The sequence below is a fragment of the Ceratotherium simum genome, chromosome 4, assembly GCF_057802395.1.
Source record: "Ceratotherium simum simum isolate JZ-2026a chromosome 4, ASM5780239v1, whole genome shotgun sequence".
Classification (NCBI taxonomy): domain Eukaryota; kingdom Metazoa; phylum Chordata; class Mammalia; order Perissodactyla; family Rhinocerotidae; genus Ceratotherium; species Ceratotherium simum.
The window spans coordinates 16,066,122-16,088,997 of NC_141903.1; the positions used below are offsets into that span (position 1 = coordinate 16,066,122).

Consider the following 22,876-nt stretch of genomic DNA (forward strand, 5'->3'; position numbering starts at 1 on the left):
CAACTGCAGAAGATAATCTTGGCTGTTGGCTATATGTGCAAAAGGAATTAGAGATTGCTATGGCTGGAGTCATCAGGGAATAGCCTTATGACTTTTCTATATCTTTCTTATCATGTTTCCCTCATACATTTCTCTCTCAAAGGACCAGAGACGTAATACATTTATTTAGCATTTACTGGGCACTCACTGGGTACCAGGAGCTGCACTAGATGCTGTGGATAAAAAGATGAGTAAGACACCGGTTTCTAAAATAGGTGAGTTGCTTTACCAAAACTTCAGCACTTTCTTGTCATTTCTTCCAGAAAATTTTGCATTCCTGCTTTTCTGAACACCATTAATGTATTTTCCATTTGCCTTAGCCTATGTCCTAGGAAAACGTCCTAAGAGAAGGCAATAACCAAGGAACAGGAGTCTTCTAAGAAATAGCTCTCCTCCACGTCATCGATGGGCAGTGGAGGTACCAGAGCTTCATTTGAGAGCATCTTAGGGGAAGCAGGTGGGTTGCGGGGGAGGAGGAACTTAGGGATTTGTCTTAAAACTGTGTTTGCATAGCGTGCACACTGATTTTATTTAGATCCTGTGTTTGCACTGGTTTGGGGAAAGAGGGAGAGAAGAAGATGGAAAATATTGGAAAAAACTGAAGATTTCCCCAAACCACCCCTGGGTGCTGGCATTGTTGGTAGGACTGTGGTGTTCTGTTTCTATAGCTGAGTGTCTTAAACGCCTAGAGAGCCACCTTGCAAACTTAAGAAAAAGCAGTTTCTATAGCAACATTCAAATCATTTGAAGGAAGACTAAATAATCTTTTCTTATAACCGAGGAAGCAGAGATGGAAAATTTATTAAAGGTATATTTCTGAATAATACATATTCAGAGTAAGTATATTCCTTCTATGTCATGTCAAACATCTGACTTAAATCCCAGAATATTAAGTACTGTTTTGTCTCAATGGCTTGATTAGTTTTCCAAGACATATTTAGACTGCTAGGAGCATTAACATCATGATTAAGGACATGTTGTGGAGCCTGACTGCCTAGACCTATATACTGGCTTGGACACTTAGTATACTCTCTATACTATAGGTAGCTTAGTATACACTTAGTATACTCTCTATACTATAGGTAGCTTAGAAGAGTGCCTGGTAAATAATAACAGTTCAACAAATACTAACTATTATAACTGACAAGTTTTTCAGACACTAAGTAGCTTTCTCTGTTTACAAATACAATTAAAATTCATAGTACATGTAAATAAATACAAGTAAATTCATTTTTTGGCCACCTACTTTACATAAGACATCGTACTTGATACTGTGGGTGATGAAAAATATATACTATATTATTTCTGCCCTTAAGTTGTTTATTATCCAGTGGGAGAAGGGGAAGGAGACATATGACTATTTGTAACCCAGATTCCAATGGCAGAAGGGCTTCATAGAGGTCATATTCTCAGCCTCTCTCCTCTTCTCCAGATACTCTAGTCTCCTTTTGGTTTCTGGAACACACCAAGCTTATTCCTGCCCCAGGACCTTTGCACTTGCTGTTCCTTTGCTGGGTTGTTTTAAGTTCTTAGAAGGGCTGGTTCCTTCTGGTCATTCAGGTCTCAGCTGTTATGTCACCTCCTCAGAGAGGCGGTGACACCCTTTCAACAGTTGGTTCCTCCTGGTCATTTTCTTACAGAGCACCCTGTTTTGTTTCTTTTTTTATTCCTAGCAGTTTAACAATTTATGATTATTCATTTCAACTAGCTGGTTTAATTGCCTGTCTCATTGACTAGATTGAATTTTCATGAAAGAAGGGACTATTTCTGTTTTATTCATAGGTTTATCCCCAGTCCCTTTCACAGTGTCCAGTGTGTAGTAGGTACTTATTCAATGAATGAATGAATGAATATAGTGAATGGGAACATAGAGGAGGAATTAATCGTTTTGACTAGGCACTCCACAAAGTTTTTAAGAAAAAGGTGGAAAATGTAGGCTAGGCATTGTAGAGCTTAAGAGCACCACGAGCAAAGACGTGGAGAATTTTTATGTCCTTAGCTGCTTTTTATGGAGAATCCATCTTCCGACCTTTAACACATAACTGCAAGGTCAGGTTTCAAGTTTTCTGTGTCTCCTCAGAAGCTGCTTCTCCTTACCTAGCCCCTGTTATTGTGTAACTTTTCCTTTCACAGTCTTGTCTTTCCCATCTTGTTCTCCATCCACTTCAAGGAATATACCAGAATAGAGTGCCATCTTGTTGCTCTAAAGCAGGAGATTTTGCTAAAACATTCACACCCACGCTCAAATTATGCATTCACCAGGGACTGCATAGATAGTGGAATCATGTTTATGCAGCTGAGAGCAAGAAAAGATCAGGTGACTGGTGGAGATCACTTAGCTAAGAGCTATGGGCTTCCATTAACTGTGATAACCACAGACTAATTTCACTGCTGAATGATGGTTGTCAGATAATTAGGAAAAGTGCATGCCGGAATGCCAGTGCATATTTCTTCTCAATTAATAGAGCCTCGTCAAATAGCTTATATTAAAAACAGACACTATATGATACAAGATCATTGATTGGCTTCATTAATAAGAATCAACAGGCAGAGTCCGGGCCTGTGTTAACCTTGGCAGCAGCTGGAGATTTGGGGAAGGTAACTGAACAAGAGTTGTCTGTAGGGGGATAAATCTGTGCTTACAAAATAGCTTCTGAAATGGAGTCTGGCTGTGCGCTGATGCAGCTGCTGTGATCTGCGCACGGGTCTTCCTCCCAAAGCATCTCCCCTGGGAAGACCCACTAGGGTGGCATTCCAGAGCAAGGTAGAGAACCTGCTGGTAGAGAGACAGATGGATGGTTCAAAGCTACAAACTCACTGGTGGAGATGAATCAATAAAATTCAAAACTTCAAGATTTTCTAATTCTGCTAGCAAAGAGGACTCCAGAAATTAAAGCACAGGGACACAGGATAATGTGCAAAAAGGTAAAGACTTAAAAGTGACATTGTCCAAACTGTTGAGTAATACAGCATTCCTGATAAAGTGGCTTATCTAGTGAGTTGGGAGCTGAGAAGTCCTGCACTCCATTTGTGGAGATTTTGGCAGCTCTTATCTCCTAGATCTGGGAGAAAGTTTTGCTCCGGTTTGAGTGATATTCTAGGAAATCTCCAGTTATTTCAATTGCATTCATTTTCGAGTTGCCAGATTTAGCAAATAAAAATATGAGACGTCCAGTTAAATTTGAATTTCAGATAAACATGCAGTATTTGGGACATACTTAGTCCTAAAAAAATTGGTTTTCTGCAATCTAGATTTAACTAGTTGTCCTATATTTTATCTGGCAACCATACATTGTTTAAATTCATTTTATTTTTAAGTGGAATATCTTCTGCATTTGCAGGGAGGAAGGAGACCAAAATATGTTAAACAAAATCAGCATACCTGTACCTAGCCTGTTGAGTTAACTGGTGGGAATATAAAAATGAATAAGATTGATTCCTGCCCTCAAAGCGTTCGGCATATACGAGGAGAGACAGAATTCACAGAATATCACCCTGTAATTGTTTAATATGTGCTATAGTATGTATTAGTATATCCAAGATAAAGTGAGGTCACAAAGGAAGCAGTGACACCAAAATAGTTGAGTATTACTGTCCCGACTAAGGGATAATAACATCTCATGTTAGTAATATGTTTTCTGCTCCTCCCCCCTCCACCAGTTTATCTTCACAAAGATTAGTTTTTAAAAGAATACAGGAGAATGGATTAACTTGTTGGGAATCAACTTTTAGGTAATAATACTAACATATTTTCAGTGACCTTCTATAGAAAATTCAGAAAGCAATTGTAACATTTGTAAAATTTGGTTGTTTGGCAGAAATGATTAAATAATTACAACCTATTAGATAACTGTGGCACTGATCCAACTCTGAGGCTGTCTTAATGTATATGGATCACCAGTGTACTGACTGAGACAAAATGGATAGCTCTGATACGAGCCAATTTTGAAGCTGCTGAAAGACGCTTCTCATTATTTAAGAAAAAGAATATGCTAGAAAGTAAATCAACATATTTCCTGTATTCTTAATATTTAATGATTTGATTCTTCACTCTTAAAGAATTTTGGGGGGACTTGACTTTGTATCATCAGTGGCCCCTTGATACCAGTTTTTCTTGTCCCATTGAAACCAGAGATGCATATTTTCAAACTTTGTCATTCAAGATGGACTAACTGTTGTTTATATTTAGAATTGGCAAGGGTTCAGAGAAAATAGTACTCCACATGTTGGCAGTGCCTGGTTTACATTAAACGTTCGATAATCTATGCAGAAATAGAAGTACAATGATGTACACCTGAAATTTTTACAATGTTATAAACCAATGTTACTGCAATAAACAAAAAATTAAAAAAAAAAATTTGTTGACTGAAAATTGGTTAAATGAATACCCTCTTACATAGCAATTTTATTTTTAGGACTATAAATGAAGAAAATAATAATGATGTGACAATGATTTAGCAATAAGGATAAGTGTAGAATTTTTATAATAGTTTAAAAAGAGGGAAAAAAACTAAATAAGCAGTGGTAGGTTACTGAATAACAAAATTATGGCTACGTTATTCAATGAACTATTAACTAGACATTAAAAATAATATACAGATGCGCATATTGAAATATACAAACATTCATAGTGTATTGTTAAAGAAAAAAACATTTTACCAGCCGCAGGTACTCATGTAGTGTGTGTGTGTGTATTTGTGTGTGTGTGTGTACGTGTGTGTGTGTTTATGTAAATGGGAAAAAGCATCAAATATTAAAATTGATTATCTCTGGATGACAGGATTCTTGATGATATTTTTCTGTAGCAATTTATTTTTCCTCTCTTTCTGGAACTCCAGTAACATGTTAGATCTTTTGATATTGTCCCATAGGTTGGAGGCTCTGTTTGTTTATTTTTCTAGTCTTTTTCTTTCTGTTCTTTAGATTGTCTACTTTTTACTGCTCTATCTTCAATTTCCCTGGCTCTTTCCTCTTTCACGTCCATCTGTTATTGAGCCCATCCAATGAATTTTGTAAATTTAAGTTATTGTATTTTTCAGTTCTAAAGTTTACGTTTGGTTCTTTTTTTTTTTACAGTTTTAATTTTGCTTTTGAGAACTTTCATTTTTCCATTAATTTCAAGAGAGTTCACCTTTACCTCATGCCAGATTGTTATAATAGCTACTTTAAAGTCTTTGTCTGACAGTTCCAGCAGCTGGGTCATCTCAGGCTTCTTGTCTGTTGATTGTCTATTCTCTTGAGTATTGGTCGATAATTTTTGTTCTTTGTACGTTGAATGATTTTGTATTGTATCCGGATGTTTTGAATATTATGTTGATAGAGTCCGAGTCCGGTTGAATCCTCTGGAGAATGTTATTTTTTGTTTAAGCAGGCAATCAACCTAGTTAAATTCAGAACCAAAAGTTCTGATTCTCCTTCTGAGGGTGATGTTTCTTATGTCAGTTCAGTTCTCAGACCTTTTCTCTGCTGTTTGGATCTCCAGCCTGGCAGATGTGCCTCTTAGGGTTTAGTCTTGGACCTGGGCAGTGGTTAATATGGCAGTTCACTTCTTGAAGCCTTTGCTCTTTTCTTTGGGTCTGCTCTGTGTGCACATAGCTTGGAGATAACCCCAGGATTTATGTCATTTCATACACAAAATTCGAGGAATCCTCTTCTCTGGCTCTCTCCTCTCTGGGTTTTTTCCCATACTCTCCAGCTCCCAGAGATCTCTTTTCCCAGTACCTCTGGTCAGAAAGATTTATTTCCCTCAGGCCTGTAGTATTCTCTGCTGTTGTGAAGTTCCTCGTGACTGGATCCTCCCGCTTTGCAGACCATTATTTAAATTCTGATTTTAGTTCTCAGTCTATCTACTATTTTTTTACTTTTCAGAGAATGCATTTTGCATTCTGTTCAGATTTTTTGGTTGTAATCAGTGGGAGAGAGAACATGTATCAGCTTCTTCATCTTAGCTGTCACCAGAAGTCCCCTGATTTTTTATTTTCTCATAAGTATTTATTTATTTTCTAAATCTTCTACCATGAACGTATACTATTTGTAAGGGTAAATTCCTTTTTTTTTTTTTTTTTAAATTTTAAAAGGAATAATTGTTGTGAGGAATACCATGATTTTTTGGTAAACATTGTAATGATTAATTGTTTTTCAGTGATCAGATAATTAAACATGAAAAGGATTGATAACAACCAATTTGGGTGCAGGTATGGGACAATAGGCAGTCTCCTATTATGACAGTGGTGTACAAATTAGTACAGTCTTTTTCATAGTCAATATGGCTATCTTGATAAATTTAAATTGTACATTTTCTTTGACCTGGGAGTTCAAATTTCAGAAATTGAGTCTATGGAAACACACAAATACATCAAACAGGTAAATGTATGTTCTTTGTAGCATCATTATATATGTGAAAATTGAAAAGAACTTAAACTTTCATCAATATGGCAATAGTTTAGTATACTACAATACTTCCATACAATAAACTCCTATGTAGCCCTAAAAAGATCATGACATCTATATTTATTTACAGAAAAAGGTATCTACAATTAATGTTTGCATGAACAAGTGGGTTACAGAAGATTATACATACAGAAACTTCCATTTATGTTTATATATGTGTTAATAAATAATTACAGAATCACGAGACAAGAATACACATGAAACTTGTAAGAGTAATTTATTTGTAGTTGGGATATTAGGGGAACAAAGATGCTGTTTCATTGTCTCTATTGCTTGAAGTTTTTGGAAAATAATAAATACTAATATAATTTTTAAAATTGAAAGAAATATTTAAAAATGTTCCTAGAAAGGGATTTCAGGCCATTTGAGAAGTTTAGATTTTTGTTTTCTCCATGATTGATATTTAAATAATCTCTGCTAAACCTGGGGCATGTGGTGTGATGGCAGAGATATGACTTAGTTCAGGTTGCTCTCCTGGGAATTGCTGCTCTGAGTGGTAATGAAGAAAACCTTCTGGACACCTAATTAGAAAGAGATGGTATTTACTAGTAAGGAAGGCACCATGTGACATGAGGGAGGCCAAAGGGACACTGACTTTGAGACAGTGAACACATAGATTCATATGCAAAAGCTTGCCTTCTAGAATATTTGAAGATTCACTTACAGAGCAACAAAGGCAGAGTGACTGGTGCTAGGAATCTTGTAGAAATCTGGAGTAGAGTTTATGTGCAACTGATTCCTACTTGGTGGGTTGACAATCTCAACAGAGTAGCAGTTTCTTGTCAAGTACCAGGTCTTTGAATCAAGAGTTTTGCAGAGTCGCGAAATGATGGTGTTGGTAGATCAAAGTTCAAGGCTTAACAGAGCCTTTGCAAGAGTATTTCTGAATTCTAGTATACCAAGTGTCCAAACAGCTCACACTGGCACTTAGTGACCTACTGTCTTAAAGGATTTGCAAAATTATTTCATGCGTGTGAGACTCTTTCTAGACTGTATGTTTCTTGAGGGAGTGGCTCCTTACTATGCTTTATTTTTCTTGAGCACTTATACTACTTGATATTTTTCTATGACATTTTAATTATTTTTGTTATTTATCATCTATTTCCTCCACTACAATGTTGTCTGAATGATAGACTTTACTTCTCTTGTTCTGTACTGTAGGCCCAGTATTGAAACAGTGCCCATCCCAGGATGGGGACTTAATAAACATTGTTGACAAAAGAATGATGCATAAAGGTTAGGCATGGGGTTTTTATTTTTTCTCTCTCTTTCCTCATATTCTTTTCCCACCTCAAATTCCCCTATTTCAGTGCCTAGCAGTGTTAGAACTTTGACATCAATCAAATGAAATGTTTGAAAATCAAGAGAGGATTTAAAAGTGCCCCTTCTATGCATCTTTGAAGCCTTCTTGGCAACATGTGTAGAGTGGGTTTTTTGAGTGTGTGTGAGGAAGATTAGCCCTGAGCTAACATCTGTTTCCAGTCCTTCTCTTTTTGCTGAGGAAGACTGGCGCTGGGCTAACATGCGTGCCCATCTTCCTCTACTTTATATGTGGGATGCCTGCCACAGCATGGCTTGATAAGCGGTGCATAGTTCCGTGCCCGGGCTCCGAACCTGCGAACCCCGGGTGCCGAAGCGGAGCACGCGAACTTAACCACTACACCACTGGGCCAGCCCCTTGTAGAGTGGGTTTTAAAACAGAAATTCTACAATATTCATTTTCCGACTTCAAACCTTACAGCAAGTTCTTCCCTAACAGGGACTACAATGAATACATTTCAACTTGCCCTGTTCCATATTCAATTAAGCCCTTATATTACTATTTTCACTGTTCTAGATTTTATTTTACATTATAATATTTCTGAAATATGAATGTATCTTGCTATCATTGGCATCTTAGCAGTGTGTCATAGTTTAATTTGTAATGTTTGATATATCATACAAATGATGGGTCTTAGATTTTGTGAAATATGGCATTTGGGCTTCTCATCCTTCCATTTCAGCACTTTAGGGAATTAAATGGAAATTAGTGTTGTATAAAGTGGACTTGAGCTGTAAACAAAAGAACTGAATTTAGTTCTGCTAATTATGTGTGTGACAGTGGGCAGGAACTTTGCCCTTCAGGGTCTCTTTCTGTTTTATAAAATGGCATTGGAAGAGGGTACTGGTCTGATATTTTAGTGAGGGATTATTTGGTTGTTAGAAACAGAAACCATACTTTAAGGGTGAAAGAAATGACCATAAAGACTCATGAGTAGGTGCGGAAACTAGGAGCATAAAATAGAGTTTTGTTTCCTGAATTACCAATACCTGGAACTGGAAAATGGTCAGGGTGTGAGGAAGCTGCTTTCTTTTTCTCCTCTCTTCCCATCCTCTCTCATTCAACATGTATTCTCTTCTGAAATTTTCTGTTTTCTTTTTCTCTAATACTGTAAACTCCTTTCCATGCATTGGTATGCACGTGATCAAAGATGGTTTTTCCAGCTTCTAGTTTAACTCCAGGTGCTAATTAGCATGTTTGAGGCTCAAGTCTAATGTGATTCTCCCGCCTTGGTTCAGGAATCCATACCTGTGACCAGGTTGGGAAGAGTCGTTTATTACAAATATGGGTGAGAGGTCCACTCCAGTATTTAGAGGGAGTTAATTCTCAGAGAGGAGGGAACAAGAGCTGGGCAGATTCTCTAGTAGCTAGATAATCTCTGTGATCTCCTCTAGCTTTACAATTGGATGAACCATGACAGGAGGAGACGTTGCATTTTTAATGTAATCCAGAGCTTTTCTGCTAAAGAATAGTCTTGGTGAGGGATTTCAGGAGGTGAATAACACTTTGTTTATATTGTCTCAGTAATGAAAATCTTACTTATAACTTCTGGACTTTTTTCTTTTTTCATAAAAGGGCCTATGTAGATGTGGCTGTTTACCAAATCTGACATGAAACCAGTGAGGAAAGGACTTTAAAAGGCATTAATATCATAACTTTCAGTTTTTTTCAATTGAAATAGTGAGCTGAAGGGTAATTATTTGTCATTGTGAGATGTTGTTTTATCATCAAAAAGATAGCAACACTAATCAAGCATCTTTCTGTAGAGTGTGAATTTATTCTCTTATTTTCGTTGAGTGAAACGCTTTAATCTTATTGATGGCTCTACTTGCAGTTGGGACACTGTGTGTGTGTGTGTGCGTGTGCGTGTGTGTGTGTGTGTGTGTGTGTGTGTAAGAGAGAGAGAGAGAAGGAAGAAGAGAGCTAGAGCAAAGGAGAGTTTGGGTATTTATTGTTACTTTTCCACCTACCACAATATTTCCATTAGATCCCAGGGGATAACCATGCTCCAGGCCCATTCTTCTAGGATGGTAAATTTCTCATATTTGTGGCAAGTGGAAAAACCAAGGTCATTAAAAGTTGAGATGACCTGGGACAATTGTTCATGGTGGGAAAAAGGCCTAAGAGATTCTAGTTTCCCTGGAAGGAAAACTAGTACTACTTACATGTATACTTTGTATTAGATTCTTTTTATGTAGTAGCTTTAATACTCATAACAGTTTGGCAAACTATCATTATTCCAACTCATTGAAAAGAAAACTGAGGTATAAAAATGATGGGTAACTTGATCCAGGTTGTGTGCAGTGGAGCTGGGATTTGAATGTGGACATGTCTGATTCCAGAGCCTGTGCTCTTGCACCATATCTTCCTGTTTCCTCTTCAGGACTGAGATTCAGTGCGCGAGTTCTAGTTCTAGCACTTGGGAAGTTGCTCTGAGATCTTAGGCAAGTCCCTTAACATTACTATGCTTCATTTTCATCAGGCATAATGTCTGTCAAATAGAAATTGCTCAAAACATATTCGTTGAATTAAATTGGATACTCATCTACACACAGGGTTGTTGTGAGAGTTGCTGGGGGGTGATATGTGTATAGTACACAGGGATTCAGAGTTTGGGCTTGCTGGTCCACCTACATGACTCTGGGCTTCTTTAATTTCTTTTAGCTTTGATTTTCTCAATGATAAAACGAAGGATATTAAGAAAACTAAATCATTGGATTATTAGGAGGATTAGAAAACATTAAAAAATATTTATCAAGAAGGTAGGCACATAACAATTGCTTTATAAATTTCAACTATTCACGATTACAAAGGATATTTTAGGTGGGCAAGGACTTGGAAACATTGGGTGTTGAAAAAACAGAAATTTGGACTTAGTTTCAATCCTTACTCTGGTGGTGTGGTAATCCCATTTCAGGGTCTTTGGGACACGAAAAACTCACATTTCTCTGTGGCAACTTCTGATTCCAGGATTGTAACAGCCTAAAGACAAAAAGATAAGAATTCTGGGCATCATTAGAAGGCATGTAGAAACTTTCTAGGGTATAGCACATAACATTTAATTTTCCAGTTTTCCTTACCAAGACACAGTTTTGTAACTGTACATATCTATGACTTCCTTTCACTGAGACTCAGAAATCTGAGAATTTGGTTGAGCCAAGAAGAAAACAGCAGGGAGAAAATTAGCAACAAATTTACTCTTATGATTGGATTTTGCAAGATTCATGTCTGTATATGTATTTGCTTATAATCCACATCTGCTAGTAACTTAATGTAGAAAAATGACTAATTTCCCTTCTACATGCCACAATTTGTAAAGAAGTGGGTTCTTTGTATTTTCTTTAATAGATTGCCCTAAAATATGTGATGGAAGAAAGATTATTCCACTTTGTTATGTAATTATATAAGCTGCTTTAGAATTCAGCTTAGATTTGGGAGTTTCACTCTGTGGAATTATGGGGATATCTTTTGGTGGTTTGCTTTTCACTTTTGTTTTTATAAACTAATATTCCTTATCCTTGCCCATTGGTAGATATTAATCTTCAAGGCCCAACTAATGCCCCTTTGTAGAATTGAATTTTACTTCCCTTTGTCCAGATGAAATTTCCTCCAAAAACTGGCATATGTTTAGTGGGATATTCAAAAACTGCTGGTAATTTGTGAATAGTTCTGCTGGGTGAGAATTAACCTTTTCCTTAGACCATAAATCCAAATGGAGTGAAACCATAGGAGAATTAGAAAGAAAGAGCTTATCAGACTCTGCTGGTACTATAAAGAAAATGACATCAAGATGCATCCTGAAGAATTAAAAAAAAATGTAATACATTTTTATCTTATCTGTTTAATATCAATATAGCACATCATAAGACTCTTACCTTTCATTTTGCGTATGGACAGTAGATTAATATTCTGGACTGACATATTTAAAAGTGGAAGGTTGTATGGTTTAAATTTTATGAGAAGAGATTATATTTCAGATGCTTTTTGAGGATCCAGCAGCATTTTGGAAAAATTCCTCTTCAGTCTGAGAGCTGAAGGTGGAGCCCTTGTGCTGTGTCCAAGAGGCATTCTAGCATTAAGGCTTCTAAACTTGTTTATGCAGCTCTAGAAAGGACACAGTTTAGCAAAAAAAATTGTGGCTGTTTTTTAACACCTGGATTACAACCTTGGATAGTTTGTGGAGGAGACTGGATTAATGGGATTTCACAGGACATGGGAAAACCAGCAAAAAGCCCTGCTGAAGTTTGGAAGTTTGAGATTTTTGCAGTGACTTGTGGTTTTGACAATTTCAGGAGGATGGGAGGAAACTGTCATTGTTCATCCACGTCTTCGTGGGGTGTTCCTCTTGAAACGTCCCTGAAGAGCCTCAGTTTTACCATTTGTAAAATGAAGAGGTTCTATTAGCTATTTCCTGTCCTCTTTTTCCCTTACACATTCTGCCAGTCTGAGGTGTTTTTAGTGTTTCCTGTCCAGATCAGCTTGCCCTTGGAAGAAATGTAACTGCCCACACTCCAGGTGTGAGGGCAAGAAAAGGAGATAGATAAAAAGGTAATATCTGTCTGATCCCTACTCTGTGCCCAGAACTTCACAAATGTTTTCTCATGTTCTTTCTAATAAGAACCCTGTGAAGGAGATATTACTAGCATTTTTTACAGATGGAGATGCTCTAGCTTGGTAACATTAAGTAAATTATGCAGACAGACACATATTGAAGAAGAAGCAGACCTGAATTTTGGACCCAGCTCAGTTCGACTCCAATTTTGGGGGTCTTTCCACTGTAATCAAAGCTTTATATACACCTGCAAGAGAAAATACAGAAAGTAGTCTTTTTTTCTTGAAGTGAATACAGAGTTTAAATTAAAAATACATAGCATGAACTTAAATTATACGGAAGTAGTATTTTTTGCCTATCAACATGGCAAAAACATTAGCATATTGTTTTGACAAAGGTGTTACAGAAGAGGCACTCGCGTGCTATGGCCGGACTTTTCCTATACTTTACATATTTGAAAAACATTTAGGCATTATTTATAATATTAGTTGTAAATATCTTTGCCTAGTTTCTCTCTTATCAAGTTTTTCTTTTAGATGTGTGTCATAGTTATACATATCTTCCCCAGTTGGAGCTTCTAAAAGGATTTGCAAATGGTTTCCTCTAACACTGTTATGTTTCATAAAATCCTTCATGTTTTCTGGAATTTATTTAGGTGTAAGATGGATCCAGTTTCCCAAGGGCTAGCCACTTGTCCTTATTGCAGAAGACATCTTTTTCTTAATGATTTAAGATGCTCTTTAACGTATGCTAAATTTTTGTATGTATTTGGGTCCATTTTTGCACTTTCTATTCTAATCCCTTGATAATCTGTTCAAGTGCTGCTATCACATTGCTTCAGTTATTGTGGCTTTATTCAATGCTGTAATGCCTCTTTGGGCCAATCCCTTTTAATACTCTGATTTTTTCTTTTCCTTAGATTTTTTCCCTGACTATTCTTACTTGTTTGATGTTCCATATAAATTTTGGAGTTAAGATTACCTTACATTTATAGATTAAGTTAAGGAGAAATAACATTTCTCTGATGTTTAATCTTCTTATCTAAGAACATGGTGTGCTTTTATTTGTTCATCTTTTTAGATCCCTTATGAGCATTTAAAACTTTTCTTTTTTAGATCTTGTGAATTTCTTATAATGTTTATTCTTAGATATTTTATACTTTTATTGCTATTGATTTTACAGTATTTTATCCCATTATTCTTTCTAAGTGGTTATTATTTGCAAATATGAAAGCCATCAATTTTTTTATATAAATTTTATCCTAGCCTACTTATTTGTATTTTATTTTTTTGGTAATAATTTTTCAATTGAAATCTTGGATTTTTCTGGTATACAATCATATCATCTTTATTTTTATTTTATTTTTCATTATTATTTTTTTTGTGAGGAAGATCAGCCCTGAGCTAACATCCATGCCAATCCTCCTCTTTTTGCTGAGGAAGACTGGCCCTGAGCTAACATCCGGGCCCATCTTCCTCCACTTTATGTGGGACGCCACCACAGCATGGCTTGACAAGCAGTGTGTCGATGCATGCCCGGGTTCTGAACCCGGGCTGCCAGCGGCAGAGCATGGGCACTTAACCACTACGCCACAGGGCCAGCCCTCATATCATCTTTAAGTGCCACATAATGACATTTTGGTCGGTGACGGATTCCATATGCAATGGTGGTCCCATAAGATTATAATGGAGCTGAAAAATTCTTATTGCCTAATGACATTGTAGCAGTCATAATGTCATAGCACAGTGCATTACTCACGTGTTTGTGGTGATGCTGGTGTAAACAAACCTACTGTGCTCCAGTCATATAAAAGTATAGCACATACAATTATGTGCAGTACATAATACTTGATAATGATAATAAATCACTATGTTACTGGTTTATGTATTTACTATACTATACTTTTTATTGTTATTTTAGAGTATACTCTTTCTACTTATTAAAAAAAATTTACTGTGAAATAGTATACCATGTTATACTGGCAGCAGCCTCATATATCTTGTGTTTACTACGTTTCTTGATTGCATCATTTTCTCTTGTGCTTGATTTAATCTCATGTTGTTTTGTTCATCATGGTCCCTAAGCATACAAAATTCAGAGCTAATGTTGCCAGTAAGAGGGCATGTTTAGTGATTGACCTGGAAATGAAATTAAGAGTGATTAAGGACTATGAAGGTGGAAAATCAGTGATGGTTATTACTCGCTAGTCAGGCATGTCCCATTCCACCATAGCTACGATCTTGAAGAGCAAGAACAAAGTGATAGAAGCTAGTCAAGTTTCTGCTTCACTGAAGGCAACCAGACTAACAGAAATTTGGGAAGAGCCTATATCAGACATGGAGAAACTGCTAATGACCTGGATTGAAGACCAAACACAGAAGCATATCCCTCTTAGCACCATGATGATCATGGCCAAAGCAAAAAATTTTGTGATATTGAAAGAAAAGCCTGGACCTGATTACAATGTTGAATTTGTTAGTAGCTCTACGTGGTTTAAACGATTCAAGAGTCATTATTTGTTACATAATGTGAAAGTAACTGATTAGTCTGGGAGTGCTGATGTGAAGGCAGCTGAAGAATTTTTGGAAACTCTAAATAAGCTGATTGTGGAGGAATATTACTTGCCAGAGCGAATATTCAATATGGATGAAACCTTCCTATTCAGGAAATGAATGCCTGAAAGGACTTTCATCTATAAAGAGGCCAAGTCATTGCCAGGTTTCAAGGCTTTTAAGGACAGGATAACAGTCTAGTTTGGGAGCAATGTTCCAGGCTACAAATTGAAACCCTTTGTGATCTGGCACCATGAGAAACCCAGGGCCTTCGAGCATATCAATAAGCACACACACTGCCAGTGTACTACAGGAGCAATAAGAAGTCATGGATGACCCAGCCCCTCTTCCAGGATGCCCTCCTGAATTGTTATGCCCATGAAATGGAGAAGCACTGTTTGGAGAAAAGCATACATTTTAAGGTTTTGCTTATTGTTGGTAATGCTCCCAGATATCCTTCTTTTATTGGTGATCTTAATCCCAATATCAAAGCAATGTTTCTCCCTCCAAACATCACCTCTTTGATCCAATCAATGGATCAAGGAGTTATAGCAGCTTTTAAGATCTACAACCTGAGGAGGACCTTTGCCCAGGCTATTGCTGCAACTGAGGAAGACATTGAAAAGACACTGATGCAGTTCTGGAAAGATTACATCTATGACTGCATCAAGAACCTTGCTTGGGCTCGGGGTGGTGTCACCAAGGACTGTATGAATGGCATTTGGAAGAAGACCCTCAAGAGCTTCATCCATGACTTCAAAGGATTTGCCAAGGATGAGGAGGTTGCAAAAATCAGCAAGGCTGTGGTTGAGATGGCAAACAACTTTAACCTGGCTGTAGATGAGGATGACATTGAGGAACTCATAGAGATGGTTCCTGAAGAACTGACTAATGAGGAGTTGTTGGAACTGGAACAGGAATGCATAGCTGAAGAAGAGGCAAGAGAGGAGGAAACTACAAAGAAGAAAAAGAAGAACCCCCCGGAAAAATCACAGTGAAGGTTTAGCAGAAGCTTTTGCAGACCTCAGCAAGCTTTTTAAAAAGTTTGAAAATATGGACCCCAACACAGAAAGGTTTTCATTAATAGAGAGGGATGTTCATGGTGCATTATCTGCTTACGAGCAAACCTATGAGAAAAAAAGAGACAAACCAATCAAACTACCATGGACATATTTCTGAAAAGAGTGACAGCTCCTCAAGAAGAGCATCAGGCAGGTCCTTCAGGAGATATTCCAGAAGAAGGCATTGTTATCATAGGAGATGACAGCTCCATGTGTATTATTGCCCCTGAAGATCCTCCAGTGGGACAAGATGTGGAGGTGGAAGACAGTGATGGTGATGATCCTGACCCTGTGTAGGCCTAGGTGAATGTGTGTGTTTGTGGCTTAGTTTTTAGCAAAAACATTTAAAAATTAAAAGAATTAAAAAATTTTTTAAAATAGAAAAAAGCTTATAGAATAAGAAAATAAGAAAAGAAAATATTTTTGTGTAGCTGTACAATGTGTTTGTGTTTTAAGCTGTATTACAAAAGAGTCAAAAAGTTAAAAAAATTAAAAAGTTTATAAAGTAAAAAAGTTACAGTAAGCTAAGGTTAATTTATTACTGAAGAAAAATATTATTTTATAAATTTAGTGTAGCCTAAGTATACAGTGTTCATAAAGTCTACAGTTCTGTACAGTAATGTCCTAGGCCTTCACATTCACTCGCCACTCACTCACTGACTCACCCAGAGCAACTTCTAGTCCTGCAAGCTCCATTCATGGTAAGTGCTCTATACAGGTGTACCATTTTTGTCTTTTATATTATATTTTTACTGTATCTTTTTTTATGTTTAGATGTGTGTTAGATACACAAATACTTACCATTGTATTACAGTTGCCTACAGTATTCAGTACAGTAACATGCTGTACGGGTTTGTAACCTAGGAGCAATAGGCTGTACCATGCAGCCCAGGTGTGTAGTAGGCTATACCATCTCAGTTTGCGTAAGTACACTCTATGATGTTTTCACAATGACGAAATTGCCTAACAACGCATTTCTCGAAACGTATCCCTGTCATTAAGTAACACATGAGTGTATTAAAAAATTTTACATTTTATTTGCACTAGCTAGAATCTCTAGAACAATGTTAAATAATTGAAGTGAGAGAGAACATCCATCTGTTTTTTTATATAGATAGTTTTCTAATGTTCAAACGCCTCTGCATTTCTGGATCTATCCCAATTGGTTATTATTTTAAATTATTTTAATATATTGCTGGATATTTTACTAATGATATTTTTAATCCTCACAATGAAACTAGTTTATAGTTTTCTTTTTATTACACTTTTATTGGGTTTCATAGCAAAATGATTATTACTTCATAAGATGAACTGTGAAGTTTTTCGTCTTTTTCTGTGGTCTGAAACTGTTTATAAGAAAAGGATTATGAGGGCGGAGTCAAGATGGTGGCGTAGGCAGACTCTGAACTCACCTCCTCCCGTGGACACAGCCAATTTACAACTACTCGTGGAAAAATTACCTGTGAGACAGAACTGAAAACTGGATAAGAGGAACTCCTGCAACAACGGACAATCCTAACTGAGGTGGAAGAAGCAGAGACTCCCTTCTGGAGAGGAAAAACGCCGCCTTCACAAGCCGCCAGCTTCACGGCCGCCGGGAGCAGCTCACAGGTCCGCAGCCTCCCTGGAGGCGCAGGGCCCTGAGCCGGGGAGCGCCCCTGCTGTGGGCATTTTGTGGACCCAGCACAATCGAGACCAGCGGCATAATATCTGACTGTGCCTGCTACTAAAGCATTGGGTAGCACCCCCAGAAAACCCGGTTCACAAAGAAACTAAAACTGGCTCTTAAAGGGCCTGCGCACAAGCTCACCCGTTCCAGAAAGCATCCTAAAATCACCAGAAAGAAAGGTGTGCAGTGCTTTGGTGACAAGAGACTCACCTAATAGGCCCTGAGTGCATCTCGGTGAGGGGTGAGACCTCTCCAGGGACTGGGACATTGGCGGCGGCCATTGTTGTGGCCTGGTGTGAGCGTGCTGACACAGACGCCATTGGAGTTCTCCCTGAGGCCTGCTAGCCCAGGGTCTGCTCCACCCGCTAGAGCACCAATTTAATCCAGCTCAGCCAGGGCAGGCAGCCCACCCTAGAGACTGGCGCCACCCAACAAAAAGCCCTCAGGCAACTTGTGGGCCTGCATAGATTGGTGACTGGATTCTCTGCAGCCTGGCAACTGAGCCGACTTGAGCAGGGCAGGGTGTGCACAAGGAGCGGGTGGAGAGTGTGGGGCGGTGGCGGAGTGTGTGGGACTCCCGCTGTGGAGAGACTGGGTCCGCTTGGGGAGGTCGGGGCGCTCACACGGGGCAGGACTGTGTTGACTGTGTGTGTGGACCTGTGGGCAACAGGGCTTGTCAGCTGCAGAAGACTTGTGCTTCTCAAAGACCCACATAGGAGGTTTGCCCCACCTTCCAAAGCCTGAAACAATTGGGTGCTCCTGTGCCTGAGGCCAGCCCCACCCAGCTGCAATCCTCAGAGAGCTGACAAGAGACCTAATAGGCTAGAGGCTTACAGCAATTGTAAGGCCCTGAGCCTAACAACCTGCCACGGTGGGGGCCTACTCACTTAAAAGAAATACTGCAACACAAATGTGGTATTAGAACTTGCAGCCAACTGTGCTGGGGCTCCCCACAGCTGATAAAGAGACTGAAGGGCCCACAACAACTACAAGCAGCTAAGCATTACAACAGCTGGCCAGGAGCATAACTCAGCCTCCCTGGGTGACTATAGGGAGAGCTAACAGGCCACAATAGAAGGACACACGTAGCCCACATAGGGGCCACCCCTGGAACATTGAGAACTGAGGGAAGCACACTGGAAGCCTCCTAAGGCATCACTTACATAAGGTCACCTATCCAAGAGCAGGAGACGTAGCTGACCTACCTAACACGTAGACATAAGCACAGGGAACGAGGCAAAATGAGGAGGCAAAAGAATACATTCCAAGTAAGGGAACAGGACAAAACCCCAGAAAAGGAACTAAGGGAAACAGAAATGAGCAACCTACCTGACAGAGAGTTCAAACTAAGAGTGTTAAGGATGCTCACTGATCTGGGGAGAAGAATAGATGAACTCAGTGAGAATGTCAACAAAGAAATGGAAGATATAAAAAAGAACCAATCAGAAATGAAGAATACAATACTGGAAATGAAAAATTCATTAGAGGGACTCAAAAGCAGAGTAGAGGATACAGAAGAACGGATCTGTGAGCTGGAAGAAAGACTAGAAGAAATTACCCAAGGTGAACAGGTAAAAGAGAAAAGAATTAAAAAGAGTGAGGACAGTCTAAGGGACCTCTGGGACAACATCAAGCGCACTAACATCCATGTTATAGGTGTCCCGGAAGGAGAAGAGCGAGACAAGGAGGCAGAGAATCTATTTCAAGAAATAATAGATGAAAACTTCCCTAACCTAAGGAAGGAAACAGACATCCAGGTACAGGAAGCACAGAGAGCCCCAAACAAGATAAACCCAAAGAGGCCCATACCAAGACACATCATAATCAAAATGTCCAGAATTAAAGATAAAGAGAGAATCCTAAAAGCCACAAGAGAATGTCAAGTTACATACAAAGGAAACCCCATAAGGCTATCAGCTGACTTCTCAGCAGAAACCTTACAGGCTAGAAGAGAATGGCACGATATATTTAAAGTGCTAAAAGGAAAAAACTTACAGCCAAGAATACTCTACCCAGCAAGGTTATCATTCAAAATGGAAGGAGAGATCAAAATTTTCCCAGATAAGCAAAAATTAAAGGAGTTTGTCACCAAGAAACCAGTGCTACAAGAAATGTTAAAGGGACTGATTTAAGGGGAAAAGAGAAGACCACAAATAGGAAAAATTATCTATTTCCATGATAAGAGGGAAATGGATATAAATGCACAAAAATGAGGTTAGATATGATATCAAAAACATAAAAGGAGGGAGGAGGGGAGTTAAAGAGTACAGCTTTCAGACAGAGGTCAAACTAAAGTGACCATCAATTCTGTATAGAAGAAGTAAGGAACAGAGAAGGACTACTAAAACACTGAGAAAAAAAAAAAGTTAAAAAATGGCAGTAAGTACATACTTATCAATAGCTACTTTAAACGTCAATGGACTAAATGCTCCAATTAAAAGGCATAGGGTGGGTGACTGGATAAAAAAACAAGACCCATATATATGCTGCATACAAGAGACACACTTCAGACCTAAAGACACTCACAAACTGAAAGTGAAGCGATGGAAAAAGATACTCCACATAAATGGCAATGAAAAGAAAGCTGGGGTAGCAGTACTCATATCAGACAAAATAGACTTTAAAACAAAAACTGTAAAAAGAGACAAAGAAGGGCATTACATAATGATCAAGGGAACAATCCAACAAGAGGATATAACACTTGTAAATATCTACGCACCCAATGTAGGTGCACCTAAATATATAAAGCAATTATTAACAGACATAAAAAGAGAAATAGACAGTAACACAATAATAGTAGGGGACTTTAACACTCCACTTACACCAACGGATAGATCATCCAAACAGAAGATCAATAAGGAAACATTGGCCTTAAACGACACACTAGAACAGATGGACCTAGTAGATATATACAGAGCATTCTATCCAAAAACCGAAGAATACATGTTCTTTTCAAACGCACATGGAACATTCTCCAGGATTGATCACATATTAGGCCACAAAACAAGTCTCCATAAATTTAAGAAGATTGAAATAATACCAAGCATCTTTTCTGACCACAACGGTATGAAACTAGAAATCAAGTATAGGAAGTAAATCAGAAAAGCCACAAATACATGGAGATTAAACAAAATGCTACTGAACAACGACTGGGTTAACGAAGAAATCAAAGAAGAAATCAAAAAATACCTGGAGACAAATGAAAATGAAAATACGACATGCCAGAATTTATGGGATACAGCAAAAGCGGTTCTAAGAGGGAAGTTTATAGCGATACAGGCCTATCTCAACAAACAAGAAAAATCTCAAATAAACAATCTAACAATGCACCTAAAGGAACTAGAAAAAGAAGAACAAACAAAGCCCAAAATCAGTAGAAGAAGGGAAATAATAAAAATCAGAGCAGAAATAAATGAAATAGAGACCAAAAAACAATAGAAAAATTAATAAAACCAAGAGCTGGTTCTTTGAAAAGATCAACAAAATAGACAAACCTTTAGCTAGACTCACCAAGAAAAAAAGAGAGAAGGCACAAATAAGTAAAATCAGAAATGAAAGAGGAGAGGTTACAGCAGACACCTCAGAAATACAAAAGATTATAAGAGAATACTATGAAAAGCTATATGCCAACCAATTCGACAATCTGGAAGAAATGGATAAATTCTTAGAATCATACAACCTTCCAAAACTGGATCAAGAAGAAGTAGAGAATTTGAATAGACCAATCACCAGTAAGGAGATTGAAACAGTAATCAAAAACCTCCCCAAAAATAAAAGTCCAGGACCAGACGGCTTCCCTGGTGAATTCTACCAAACATTCAAAGAAGACTTAATACCTATCCTTCTCAAACTCTTCCAAAAAATTGAGGAGGGGGGGAAGCTCCCTAACTCATTCTACGAAGCTGACATTACCCTGATACCAAAACCAGACAAGGACAACACAACACAAGAAAATTACAGGCCAATATCACTGATGAACATCGATGCAAAAATCCTCAACAAAATACTAGCAAATCGCATACAACAATACGTTAAAAAGATTATACACCATGATCAAGTGGGATTTATTCCAGGTATGCAGGGATGGTTTAACATTCGCAAATCAATCAACGTAATACACCACATTAATAAAATGAAGAACAAAAATCACATGATCATCTCAATAGATGCAGAGAAAGCATTTGACAAGATCCAGCATCCATTTATGATAAAAACTCTGAATAAAATGGGGATAGAAGGAAAGTACCTCAACATAATAAAGACCATATATGAGAAACCCACAGCTAATATCATCCTCAATGGTGAAAAACTGAAAGCTATCCCTCTAAGAACAGGAACCAGACAAGGATGCCCACTGTCACCACTCCTATTTAACATAGTATTGGAAGTCCTAGCCAGAGCAATCATGCAAGAGAAAGAAATAAAAGGGATCCAAATTGGAAAGGAAGAAGTGAAACTGTCACTATTTGCAGATGACATGATTTTATATATAGAAAACCCTAAAGAATCCACCAGAAAACTTTTAGAAGTAATAAACGAATATGGTAAAGTTGCAGGATATAAAATCAACATACAAAAATCAGTTGCATTTCTGTACACTAACAATGAAGTAGCAGAAAGAGAAATTAAGAATACCATCCCGTTTACAATTGCAACAAAAAGAATAAAATACCTAGGAATAAACTTAACCAAAGAGGTGAAAGATCTGTACACCGAAAACTATAAAACATTTCTGAAAGAAATTGAAGAAGACACAAAGAAATGGAAAGATATTCCGTGCTCTTGGATTGGAAGAATTAACATAGTTAAGATGTCCATACTTCCTAAAGCCATCTATAGATTCAATGCAATCCCTATCAAAGTTCCAACAACATTTTTCACAGAAATAGAACAAAGAATCCTAAAATTTACATGGAACAACAAAAGACCCCGAATAGCTAAAGGAATCCTGAGAAAAAAGAACAAAGCTGGAGGTATCACACTCCCTGATTTCAAAATATACTACAAAGCTATATAAACCAAAACAGCATGGTACTGGCACAAAAACAGACACACAGATCAATGGAATAGAATCGAAAGCCCAGAAATAAACCCACACATCTATGGACAGCTAGTCTTTGACAAAGGAGCCAAGAACATACAATGGGGAAAAGAAAGTCTCTTCAACAAATGGTGTTGGGAAAACTGGATAGCCACATGCAAAAAAATGAAAGTAGACCCTTACCTTACACC

General features: G+C 37.9%; 1 long non-coding RNA gene across 1 annotated transcript in view; it reads left to right on the forward strand.

The window, feature by feature from the left end:
- Positions 1-311: 311 nt before the first annotated feature.
- The window catches only part of LOC147917207 (uncharacterized), a 148,974-nt gene continuing 126,409 nt past the window's right edge, over positions 312-22,876 (forward strand). Inside the window, exon 1 of the long non-coding RNA XR_015551914.1 lies at positions 312-496. This is a non-coding gene — a long non-coding RNA (uncharacterized LOC147917207). The remainder of the gene's footprint in view (positions 497-22,876) is intronic.